At 46.7% G+C, this 12078-nt stretch overlaps 1 pseudogene; it reads left to right on the top strand.

The window, feature by feature from the left end:
• Window positions 1-5558: 5558 nt before the first annotated feature.
• LOC141568972 (putative protein FAM10A4) lies at window positions 5559-11445 on the top strand (annotated as a pseudogene).
• The last annotated feature ends 633 nt before the right edge of the window (window positions 11446-12078 follow it).

Here is a 12078-nt window from a genome sequence, read left to right as displayed (position 1 = left end):
GGCAAGGTAAGCACTGAGGGTGACCTGGAACTGAAAGTTCTCCCCCAGGTACCAGCATCTGGTGCCGGCTCCATGCAATCCAAGGCAGGCATGGGGGTGGGGGGCAGGAAAGAGGACAGGAGACCCTGCCTGCTGCGTGCTCCTGCTTCACAGAAACCCCCATGGACTCCTCTCACCAGCTCTTTGAGGGAGCTACTGTCATCTCTAATTTACAGAGGAGGAATCTGTAGTTCAGAAAGGGAAAGTGACTTGTCTGAGTCATCCAGGGAGTAAGGGGCAGAGCCGGGATTTGAACCCAGAACTGTCAGTCTCCAAAGACAGGTTCTTCCTATGCCATGTGTTTATGGGGTGCCTATTAGGCAGGACACAGCATAACGGTGGGCAAAGGGGTGATCCCAAAGACACAGCCTTTGTCCTCCTCACTACCAGAATATGCACAACAAGGGAGGGTGGACCACCCTTTGCTGTAGCCTAAACTCTACGAGGGCAGGAGGACTCTGTCACACTTACTGCTGTATGACTGTGGTACACAGGAGGTGCTCAAGCATTGACTGCATGGAGGATTTGTGCACTTACTCTGTGCACATCCAACCCTATGACAACCCTGCAATGAGAGTGTCATTGTTCCCATTTTACAGTCAGGACACTGAGGCTCCAGGAGGTGGCCCACTGGCTCAAGGACCCATGGGTCAAAACGGGACAGCCAGAAATGCAGTCTGGCACCCTCCCAACTCCGAAGCCAGGAAGCTCTCCCCCGAAGGGCTCTGCACTGACTCTAGAGCTCCCCAAAGTGCTCAGCCGTGCTGCCCAGATGCTAAGAGCCGTGGGCCTTCAGGGGCTGAGGAGCAGGGTGCTCAAGGAAGCTGAGATCCTTCAGGCAAAAGAGACACTTAAAGGACGGCAGAACTAAATGGGGTGAGGGGACAGAGCAGGGGGCTCAGTTCAGAGGGAAAGTCTCAACCCCCATCACTTCTAAATGCGTGAGCGTTCACGGTGGCGATGCCGTATCTCTCTGGACGCAGGGAATTCCAGCTCTTGTCCAGGAAGCTCCAGCTCAGCAGCCCTGGTGTCCCAATGGGAGTCAAAAAGTTAGCAAGGCGACGATAGGTGGTCATCCTGGTGGGCCACAGGCTGTCAGGGACTTCGTGCCACCTGCCCTCGGGGTCAATGTACCTAATGCTACTCAGAGGTGGTTTGGGGTGGTATCGGGAATAACAGTTTTTTACATTTTAATAGTTAAATGCTCAGAAACACGGGCGGCTTTGTGATTGCAACTTTGTTCCAGGCCCTTGTTTGGTCTGTAATTCCATAGTAATTGTTTTGTCATTCATACTTAACTCCTACTCAGAGAGAGTCCCTCTAGAAGAATCAGGACATCTGCCCCAGCCCACCCACTTCTCAGGGGTTTCCTGGGCCTGTCTCCCTGCTGTGTATCATATGACCCTTCCCAGTGGATTGGACAAGGGTGGACACGTCTCCCTGGGACAGCCAGTGACTTCAGAGGTGGCCTGTGGACCCTCTGCCTCCGAGGGTTTGAACTGGAGACAGACAAAGGAGCAGCAGTTGATCGCAGAGCAGACCTCCAAAAGACCCTCAGAGAGAAGGAGGCGGGTGGGAGCCACAGGGCAGAAGAAGCCATGAGAGCACAGGCACCCTCGGGTGGGGAGGGGAGGGTGGATTCCTGCAGGAGGAGCAGGACGCTTCAGCCAGGCCATGCGGAGAAAACCCAGGCCTGGAAAGAACTGCAATCAGCATCACAACTTCCCAGGCTGTGCGACTCCTGGCCACACTTCCCTATTGCCCCGAGGATTCCACAGTAAACTCATTCCTCGAGAGAACCTGTGTGCGGAACTTGCATTTTTGCAGCTGCTTCACAGAATTTAACACGGGTACTATTGCTGTATTGAGGAAGTCTCCGATTTCATGGTAAAGTAAAAGCAAATGGTTTACCAGGAATTGAGGAAGGAGAGGCGCTAGATGATGATAAAGGGACACTGGAAATTACCTCTGATACTGCGTTTACTGGGCTCGGAGGAAGCGGAGGGCCGGCCGAAATTCCTGTTGCAAAGACAATTAAAGTGACTTTAGTGAACAGCCAGTTTGATGATGGCTTGGTGTACCCACTTGTGCCCCGTGAAATAGAGACTCGGGTTTTTTTTCACCTGGAAGCCGAAGAGGTCAAACCACAATTTAACGAGTCAGCCACTGAAAAGACATTTGGGTGGTCTCCAGTTTTTGACAATTATGCGGACAGCTGCATTTTGACAGTTACATGGAGGAAAGAATATTTAAGCAAATAATAGTGTAGGTGGCTTGCAGGTGTGACAGAAATGATAAAGGTGGGACACAAGTAACCACAAGGAAAGTATGCTAGGGCACGTGTGTGTGTGTCCCATGGCAAGTCACATGTGCTGTGCAGGCTTCTGTCAAAAGAAGGTGTCGAGAAGAGGCTTCCTAAACATTTTCCTGAAGGCATTCATTACATTAGGTCTCAAACAGGCTCAGCCCCTGAGTCTTGCGTCATTTGTTGACTGACCACTGGAGGGCGTGATTCACACAAATTCCAGCAGCTTGGCAGCCCAGCTCTCCCTGGGAATGACATGGAGATGACAGAAGCAGAGGGAATTTTGCTGGAAATGCCCAGGTGGTCACCTGAGGTGGACAGACTTAGGCTGGACCAGGAGATGGACAGTTTTTCTCATTGAGTCCCCGGAGTGTAGCTCATGCTGGCTGGAGCAAGCCTGGCACGTTACTGGCAGGGCTGGCACAGTGGGTAAGGACTTGAACAGCTCTCAGGGGCGTTCCAGCCAGGAATTTTCTTGTCGAGGCTCCCCAGAACACCCTCCCTTCTCTGCCCTTCCATGCTGCTTTCTGGGTTGAGAATTATCCGGGCAAGTCCTGAGTTGTGATACTTCAAGGGTCAAGGGTTCAGGTGGGAGTGCACTTGGGATGTGTGGGGGGCATCCGTAGGGGAATGGGGGAAAGGCAGGCAGTCATCAAGGTTTCGCTCTTAAGTCAGCTATCACGATGGGCAATAGGAGTTCAACCCCACAGGGAAATTTAGGGAACAGTGTAGAACTCAGGCCTCAGAGCGGCCCTACCTGAGAGGCAAGGCTACTGGCTATTTGCCCTGCCATTTCAGAGCATCCTTGATTGATGCTGCTCCCAGGGAAGGTTAACACCCCAAGACCTGCTGTGAGCAGAGGGGCCTTCCTCGGTTCTGGAAAAGCCCTCAGGCTCAGAGATGCGGATACTGGCAGCTGCAATTCATAGGGTGTACTGGAATGAGGCATGTGGGCAGAGGGCAGGTGGCACAGCTACAGGTAGGTTAGGGTGAGGCCAAATGGAGGAGGAAGAAAAGTGTTCGGTCAGTTTCCCCCCAACTTCATCCTCTGAGGATGTTGGATGCTGATTCAAGAAGAAGTTCTAAATGCCTTCCCGACATCTAAGCACGTCCTCTTGGCTCCTTCCCTACTTGACTGTGCAGCTTTGGTTGGGCCACGTCAGCCCTCTGTTCTCTCAACTAAGGTTCCTTGGAGCCTTACTGTAGGAGGTGACCTTGGCCTTTGGCTCCTGACACATGTGCATATCCTGCCCCATCTGGTTTCCTGGTTCCATGTAACACAGAGACAACGGCGACAGGCACCTCTCGGGCTGCTGTTTAGGCGGTCCGATGATCGCGTGGAGCTTTGACCAAGGGATGTGTCAGGGGGAACATACACTCTCAGTTTGACCAGAAGGAAAATCGAAGCATGCGTTGGGTTGGGGGAGGTGGGGAAAATGCCCAGAAACATGGGCGGCTTTGTGATTGCAACTTTGTTCCAGGCCCTTGTTTGGTCTGTAATTCCGTAGTAATTGTTTTGTCATTCATACTTAACTCCTACTCGGAGAGAGTCCTTCTAGAAGAATCAGGACATCTGCCCCAGCCCACCCACTTCTCAGGGGTTTCCTGGGCCTGTCTCCCTGCTGTGTATCATGTGACCCTTCCCAGTGGATTGGACAAGGGTGGACACGTCTCCCTGGGGCAGCCAGTGACTTCAGAGGTGGCCTGTGGACCCTCTGCCTCCGAAGGTTTGAACTGGAGACAGACAGAGGAGCAGCAGTTGATCGCAGAGCAGACCTCCAAAAGACCCTCAGAGAGAAGGAGGCGGGTGGGAGCCACAGGGCAGAAGAAGCCATGAGAGCACAGGCACCCTCGGGTGGGGAGGGGAGGGTGGATTCCTGCAGGAGGAGCAGGACGCTTCAGCCAGGCCATGCGGAGAAAACCCGGGCCTGGGAAGAACTGCAATCAGCATCACAACTTCCCAGGCTGTGAGACTCCTGGTCACACTTCCCTATTGCCCCGAGGATTCCACAGTAAACTCATTCCTCGAGAGAACCTGTGTGCGGAACTTGCATTTTTGCAGCTGCCTCACAGAATTTAACACGGGTACTATTGCTGTATTGAGGAAGTCTCCGATTTCGTGGTAAAGTAAAAGCAAATGGTTTACCAGGAATTGAGGAAGGAGAGGCGCTAGATGATGATAAGGGGACACTGGAAATTACCCCTGATACTGCGTTTACTGGGCGCGGAGGAAGCGGAGGGCCGGCCGAAATTCCTGTTGCAAAGACAATTAAAGTGACTTTAGTGAACAGCCAGTTTGATGATGGCTTGGTGTACCCACTTGTGCCCCGTGAAATAGTGACTCAGGTTTTTTTTCCACCTGGAAGCCGAAGAGGTCAAACACTTGCATGAAGTGACACGGCATTGACCACCTGACTCACTGAAACCTCCAGCGAGCTTCTCCTCTCCCACCCACTCCGTTTCCCACACACTAGATTTGCATGCAGTGTGTGTGATCGTGCTTTTCCCGCCGGAACCCAGAGGAGCGAGTTGAGTGTCAGGAAGACAGGGCAGGATTCTCAGGGCAGGGAATTTCTGAACAGAGTTTTGTTTTTTAATTACCATTGACTTTTTTTTTCTTTTGGTTTAAAGATCTATGAGATTTAACACTTAAGCCGATTCCTGTAACCACTCCCATACGAAGGATACAGAACAATTCCATCATCCCCCCAAATCTCTCGTATGCTGCCCCTTGATGGTCAACCCCTACGCACAACCTGAATCCCTGGTAACCAGTGATATGTACTCCATCCCTGTATCTTGCCTTTTCTAGGCTGGTATATAAATGGCATCATAGCATGTGCAACATTTTGAGAATGATTTCTTTCAGCCAACATAATGCCTTTGAGAATCATCCATGGGGTTGACTATCAATAATTCATTCTGTTTTGTTGCTGAAGAGTAATCCACTGCATGAATGAACCACAATTTAACAAGTCAGCCACTGAAAAGACATTTGGGTGGTCTCCAGTTTTTGACAATTATGCGGACAGCTGCATTTTGACAGTTACATGGAGGAATCTGTACATCTGTATACAGGTTTCTGTGTGAACATAAGTTTCATTTCTCTAGGTTAGACACCTAGGAGTGGGATTGCTGGGTCATGTGGTAAGTGTAGGGGAAAGCTCCAACCTATTTTCCAGAATGGCTATACGAGATCACATTTCCACCAACGATGTATGAGTTCCCGTTGCTCCATGTACCAGTCGCCCCTGGTATATCAGGTTTTTGTTTGTGTAGCCCTTTAATAGCTGTGTAGTGGTATCTCATTGTAGTTTTGCATTTCCCTATTGACTAATGATGTTGAGTATTATCTCATTGTGGTTTTGCATTTCCCTATTGACTAATGATGTTGAGTATCTTTTCGTGTATTTATTTGCCATCTGTGTATCTTCTTTGGTGAAGTGTCTGGTCAAGTCTTTTGCTCAGTTTTAAAATTTGTCATTTGTTTTGCTACTGAGTTTTGTCCTTTTTATATGCTCTGGGTATGATTCCTTTTTCCAACAGGTGATTTGCAAGTATTTTCTCCCAGTCTTTTCCATTTTTAAAAGTGCCATTTGCAAATCTAAAGTATTAAATTCGGATGAAGTACCACTTATCAACGATGTTTTTTAGGGATCATTAATCTGGGTTTTGAAGAACCTATCCACTGAGCTGACAAGTGGAGAAAAGGAATTCTAGGCAAAGGAAATAGCATACGTACAGGCGTGGAAGCCTGAACAGCAGGTCAGCTGAGGAGGAGCCAATGGCAGGGGAGGGGAGGCGTGACTGGGCCACAGGAGGAACCAGATCACAAAGCTCCTGGATGCTGTGCCAAGGGGTGTGGACCCCTCATCACATAGGCGAGGGAGCTACCAAATGATACGGCAACTGCTTACTTTTATTGTGGTTAACTTTTTTTTTTATTGTAAGAGGTATATAGAACTTGTTGTATAAGAATACAAAGCAACAAAAAGACAATTAAAACCGTATGTAATCCTACCCCCTAGAGAGTAGTTATATTATTAATACTTGGATTGGTTCTTTTACACACACACACACACACACACACACACACACACACACACAATTTCTTTTACAAAAATGAGATCAGGCCATAATACTGTTTTGTAACATGTTTTTTAGTTTTGCTTAACAATAATATATGTAAACAAACACTTTTTCCATATCATTATTCTTTTACAATACCGGTTTTTTGGTGAGCCTACACTTTGATCCTTTATTACATTTTAGTGTAATATTCCATGCACTCAAACTAAAACCCACAACATTAAAAGCACAATATTATGAACTCCCCCCTGGCTAAAGGATGGGGACACGACCAACATTATTATCTCTGTCAGTCAACATACACCGTGTTTCCCCAAAAATAAGACCGGGTCTTATACCGTATCTCCCTGAAAATAAGATCGGGTCTTATATTAATTTTCGCTCCAAAAGACGCATTAGGGTGTATTTTCAGGGGATGTCTTATTTTTTCATGGACAACAATCTACATTTATTCAAATACAGTCTTGTCATCTTCTTCTGGAACATCGTCATAACGTACTAAATGTGTCCGTCTGGCTGACGATCTTCACTGGGGTTTATTTTTGGGGTAGGTCTTATTTTCATGGAAACATGGTATTTAGCTCTTACTATGTGCCAGATACTGTTCTTTATATGTATTAACTCCTATCCTGTCAAAACAATCCTCTGAGGTAGTGATACTATTTCCATGTTACTATGGGAAAAAGCACAGAGAGGTTAACCAGCATCCCCAAGGTCACACAGGTAGTGTGGGTGCCAGAGGTGGGACTAAAACTTTTGGAGATGGGACCCACAGGACATGCTGATAGACGGAGAGAGAGGACGAGGTCGGAGTCAGGGTGATTTCCAGGTTTCTGGCTGCTCTGTTTGAGTAAGTGGCATCTTACTGAGCCAGAAAAGACAAGAGGAGGATCTGATTTAGGGGTGGGAGTAGATCAGGGACTCAAAATTGGATGTGTTAAGGTTGAAATGCCTATGGGACATGAAGGTGGAAATGAATGAATGATTGCAGAATGAAAAAAAAATGCATGAATGAACAGAAGAATGACTAACCCCCAGGCAGGGACATTCACAGTGCAGCAAGATAGCTCTGGCCAGTCATGTCATGGAAGCCACAAAGCTGAAGTGTAATGTTGAAAAGGTCCACGGCTGCTTACAACAGGCCAGAGCAGAGAGACACATAGAACAGGAATGGGGAGGCAGGTTGTTTTCTACAATGTTTTGTTAAGAATCCCACCTCCAGCAACTGCTCCAGCTACGCGTGGCGGCCATATCTCTGGGAAGACTCCTTCTGAATCTAGGAGTGAAGTTTGGGGTGGAGACCATATCCAGAACTGGGTCCTGCCATCCTCACACCCTGTTGGGAACAACGTACATTCCTCAGCAGTCAGGGCAGTGGGGAGGCAGAGGGGTTGGGGGGTGCAGTGATGTGGAGGTGGAGGGATGGGGAGGGAGGGGGAGATTTCAATCCTCCTTCTCAGGAGACAAAGGGCTCTTCATGATTTAATTAAAATGCCCATCAAAGGCCTCAGAAGATAGGGCTAGTTGAGATGAAATAAAAAGAGTTGGAGTGAACATATTAGAATTTAATATCATTCCAGGGGCATCTATGAGGTTCTAATATTAGAGAGACGATCCATCACTAAATTCCCATCTGTCCTGCCATTTTGGGAGCATGTCTCAAGATGTCCACATTGTGTTTCAAGGGGCCTAGAGAACGCTCAGCAACTGAGAACACCTGTCCATCGTTTCGCAGTGAGAAGAGAACCATAGGGGGTGAGAAAGTGTCTGGTACACGTATGGTGGGCATTTAATTAATGTCTGTGGAAGGGAGGAAAGAAGGAAGGGAGGCAGGGAGAAAGTGAGGGAGGGAGGGAGGTTTGAATTTAGAATTTATCTAATCTAGGAGTGAGGCAAACTTGCATGGACAACTTTTCCTCCAGATAATCCCGTGTCTCACGTTCTCTCCTCCTGGGAGTCTCCTATGCCATCTCCTCGCTGAGGCCAACCTTGATATCTCTATGTAAAATTACAGGCCTCACCTTCCCCGGACCCTCCCAATTCCCCTTATCCTGCTCTATGCATCTCCCCCCAGAACTTAACTTCACATCCTTCGCAATTTATTTATTTGTTTGTTGTCTGTTTTCCGCCACTAGAATGAAGGCCCTATGAGAGCAGGAGTTTGGGTCTGGTTTGTTCATTTATGTATACCCAGCACCTAGCATAGTGCCTGCCTTGATAAATGATTGTTAGGTGCATGCATTGACGTTCTCTGACCTAATATGGCAGAGAATAAACTATTTGCTCATTGCAATCACTACCATCTTCCAAGGAGAGTGGACCTCAAGGGTGATCCTTGGTTGGTGGAACCCACCCATCCCACTTGGGTGCCTTATCCCCAGGCACAGCTGCCCTGCAGACTCCAGGTACTCAGAACAACCATAAGTCAGGGAAGGAAATTCCCTTCCAGTGACAACTCAATGGCCACGGCCCTCACCCCCATGTCCACTCTCTGGCCCCGTGCTCACCAGCCACAAGTCCAAGCCCACACACTGCGGAAATAATGAGACATAATAAGCACCCTTTGGCCCTATCCTCAGAGTACCAGACTGATACATACAAAAGACGCTTTCTTGTCCCTTGCAGATGGCAGAGTAGCTGCCAGGGCTCACGTAGCCAGAGAGAAAACCCTGGGGAGTGGTCCAGAAACGCTCTGGACAGCAGTCATCTGTCTGGAAAATATTAGTCCACAGTCTGATGTCTTCAGAACCTGAGCCCAGGACACTCTTTCTCTTTCAGTTACAAAAATAAACAGTTTTCAATACTCCTCAAAATATTTAGGATTTTCCCTGGTTATGGCTGCTGCAATACTGACTTATTGAATCTTTTATGGTTTAAAGCCTGCTTCCTTCTGGAAGCGAAAATTTGACGGAGGTATCATGAAGAATAAAAACATTTAAAAATGCAAAGCTGGGTTCATTTTTTTCCACTGGCAGTTTCTTGGAAATCTCGTATTTCCAGCAACAGCTGAAAAAAAATCTTGGCCTCGTGAGTCATCCCTCTAAGCGTCATGAAGAAGGAGAATTTCACAGATGGAAAGAAGCAGCCTCCTTTCCCTACATGCCTCATCCACCTTAGAGTTGATGGTTTCATATTATTTCAGCCCAAAGCATCTAGACCCCTCACCCCTTCATCTCTTCCTCCTGGGCCACAGTCTAGGGCTCACCCTCAGCTTCAAACACATTACAGGTGTCCAGATGCCTTTTAAAGACTAGAATTCAACACTAAATGCAGGCCTCTTATCCCAGTGGAAAGGATGGTCTTTTCACTAACTGGTACTAGAACAATTGGGTTGCCATAGGGAATATAATGAACTTTGACCCCTACCTCATGTCAAGCACAAAAATTAATTCATAATGGATTATAGACCTAGATCTGAAAGGTAAAACAATAAAGCTTCTGGGAGAAAACAGAAGAATGTCTTCATGACTTTGGGGAAAGCAGAGATTCCTTAAACAGAACACCAAAAGCATTAGCCATAAAAGAAGAAGTTGATAAATTGGACCTTATTAAAATAAAAAATGTCTGTTCATCAAAAGACATTAAGAAAGTAAAAAGGTACACCATAGTCTGAAAGAAGATATTGGTCATTATATCTAACAAGGGATTTGTAGCCAAAATATATAACTTCTGTAAATCAATAAGAAAAAGACAATTCACTTCTATGTGGTCACACCAAGCTAGTGTCGGGGCCTGGAATCAGGCCGCAGCCCCAGCCACACCCACCGCTTCCGGACCAGGGACCCCCACAAAGTGAGCGAGCTGTGTGCCTTCATGAAAATGTATAAGCAGGACCCAAACGTCTGCACACTGAGGAGATGTGCTTTCTGAGGGAGTGGGTGGAGAGCGTGGGGGAGGGGGTAAAATACCACCTGCTACTCATGAAACTAAATCAAGAGAAAACATCAAGGAAGGAAAAACAGTACGAAGGTGGAGGAAAACATAAAGACAGACAAAACATCAAGTGAAGAAAGTGATCTAGAAATTGATATTGAAGGTGTTATTGAAATAGACACTGATGCCCCTCAAGACATGGGAGGTGAAAATGTAGCGATAACTGAGGAGATGATGGATTAGATACGTCATAAATAAAGGGGTGGGACTGCCATTGATGCCCTAAATGATGGTGAACTACAGAAATCCATTCACTTGTTCACAGCTGTCATCAGGCTGAATCCTTGCTTGGCCATTCTGCATGCCAAGAGAGCCAATGTCTTCATCAAATTACAGGAGCCAGATGCTGCCATCTGAGCCTGTGACAGAGCTACTGAAATAATCCCTGATTCAGTTCAGCCCTACGACTGGCGAGGGAGAGCACACAGACTTCTGAGTTATTGGGAAGAAGCAGCCCTTGATCTTGCCCTTGTGTGTAAATTGGATTATGTTGAAGATGCTTGTGCAATGCTGAAATAAGTTCAACCTAGGGCCCAGAAAATTGCAGAATGTTGGAGAAAGTATGAGCGGAAATGTGAAGAGCAAGAAATCAAAGAAAAAAATGGAAAGGATTAAGAAGGCTCTGGAAGAAAATTTGAGATCCCAGAGGGAGAAAGAAGCCAGGAAACAATCAGGAGCTCAGTGTGGCTCTTTTCCAGGTCACTTTCCTGAGAGAATGCCTGGAATGGGAGCAATGCCTGGGCTCGGTGAAATTCATAGTGATCCAGAGGTTCTTGCAGCCATGCAGGATCCAGAAGTTATGGCGGCCTTCCAAGACATGGCCCAGAACCCAGCAAATATGTCAAAATACCAGAGCAACCCAAACGTTATGAGTCTCATCAGGAAATTGTCAGCCAACTTTGGAGGTCAAGCATAATGCCCTTCTGACAAATAAAGCCCTTGCTGAAGGAGAAGCCAGAGGGATAATACAAACCACTGTATCTCTGATCTTCTCGTGAAGAAAGCTGGGGCACTTTGCAGAGAATCCCTACCCCTGTGCCCCAAATGCAGCTGTACCACTTTATAGTGGTTTGCCATTAGGGTGTTTGTTCAGATAATGTTTTCCTACTAGGAATTACAAACTTTAAACACTTTCAAACTTTAAAAATATTTAAAACCAAATTAAAAGGGTATGATAAACCCTACATTTTTTTTTTCACTAATCACAAAAAAAGAAAGAAAAAGACAATTCAATTTTTAGAAATAAGAAACAGTTTTTATTTCAAGAAAGAGAATTTCCAACTGGTCAACAAGCATTTGAAAAGGTGCTCAACATCATTAGTCATCAGGGTAATGCAAATTAAAACCCATAAGGAGATACCATGACACACCTACCCAAATGGCTCTAACTAAAAAAACTGGCAATACCAAGTGTTACCAAAGATCTGAAAAAACTTTGCTGGTGAGTGTGAATTGGTACAAGCACACTGGAATACTGTTTGGCAGTATTTACAGGTATCTATAGATAGGCTACAGGTATGCATATCTTATGACCTAACAATTCCACTCCACAAAGTGACTGCATATGTTCACCAATACACACTGCAGTACAAGTTGCTGTATCCAAAAGTGGATAACCTTCAGTCAGCCTGAGGTTCAATCCCACCTACTGATGTGTGTTACAAACAACAAAACAGTTCTTCATGCGCTGATAAGCAATAACATCCAAGGTA

The sequence above is a fragment of the Rhinolophus sinicus genome, linkage group LG15 (genome assembly GCF_036562045.2).
Source record: "Rhinolophus sinicus isolate RSC01 linkage group LG15, ASM3656204v1, whole genome shotgun sequence".
In the NCBI taxonomy this organism is placed as follows: domain Eukaryota; kingdom Metazoa; phylum Chordata; class Mammalia; order Chiroptera; family Rhinolophidae; genus Rhinolophus; species Rhinolophus sinicus.
The sequence above is the reverse complement of the archived record's forward strand: the minus strand, read 5'-3'. Positions and strand labels throughout refer to the sequence as shown.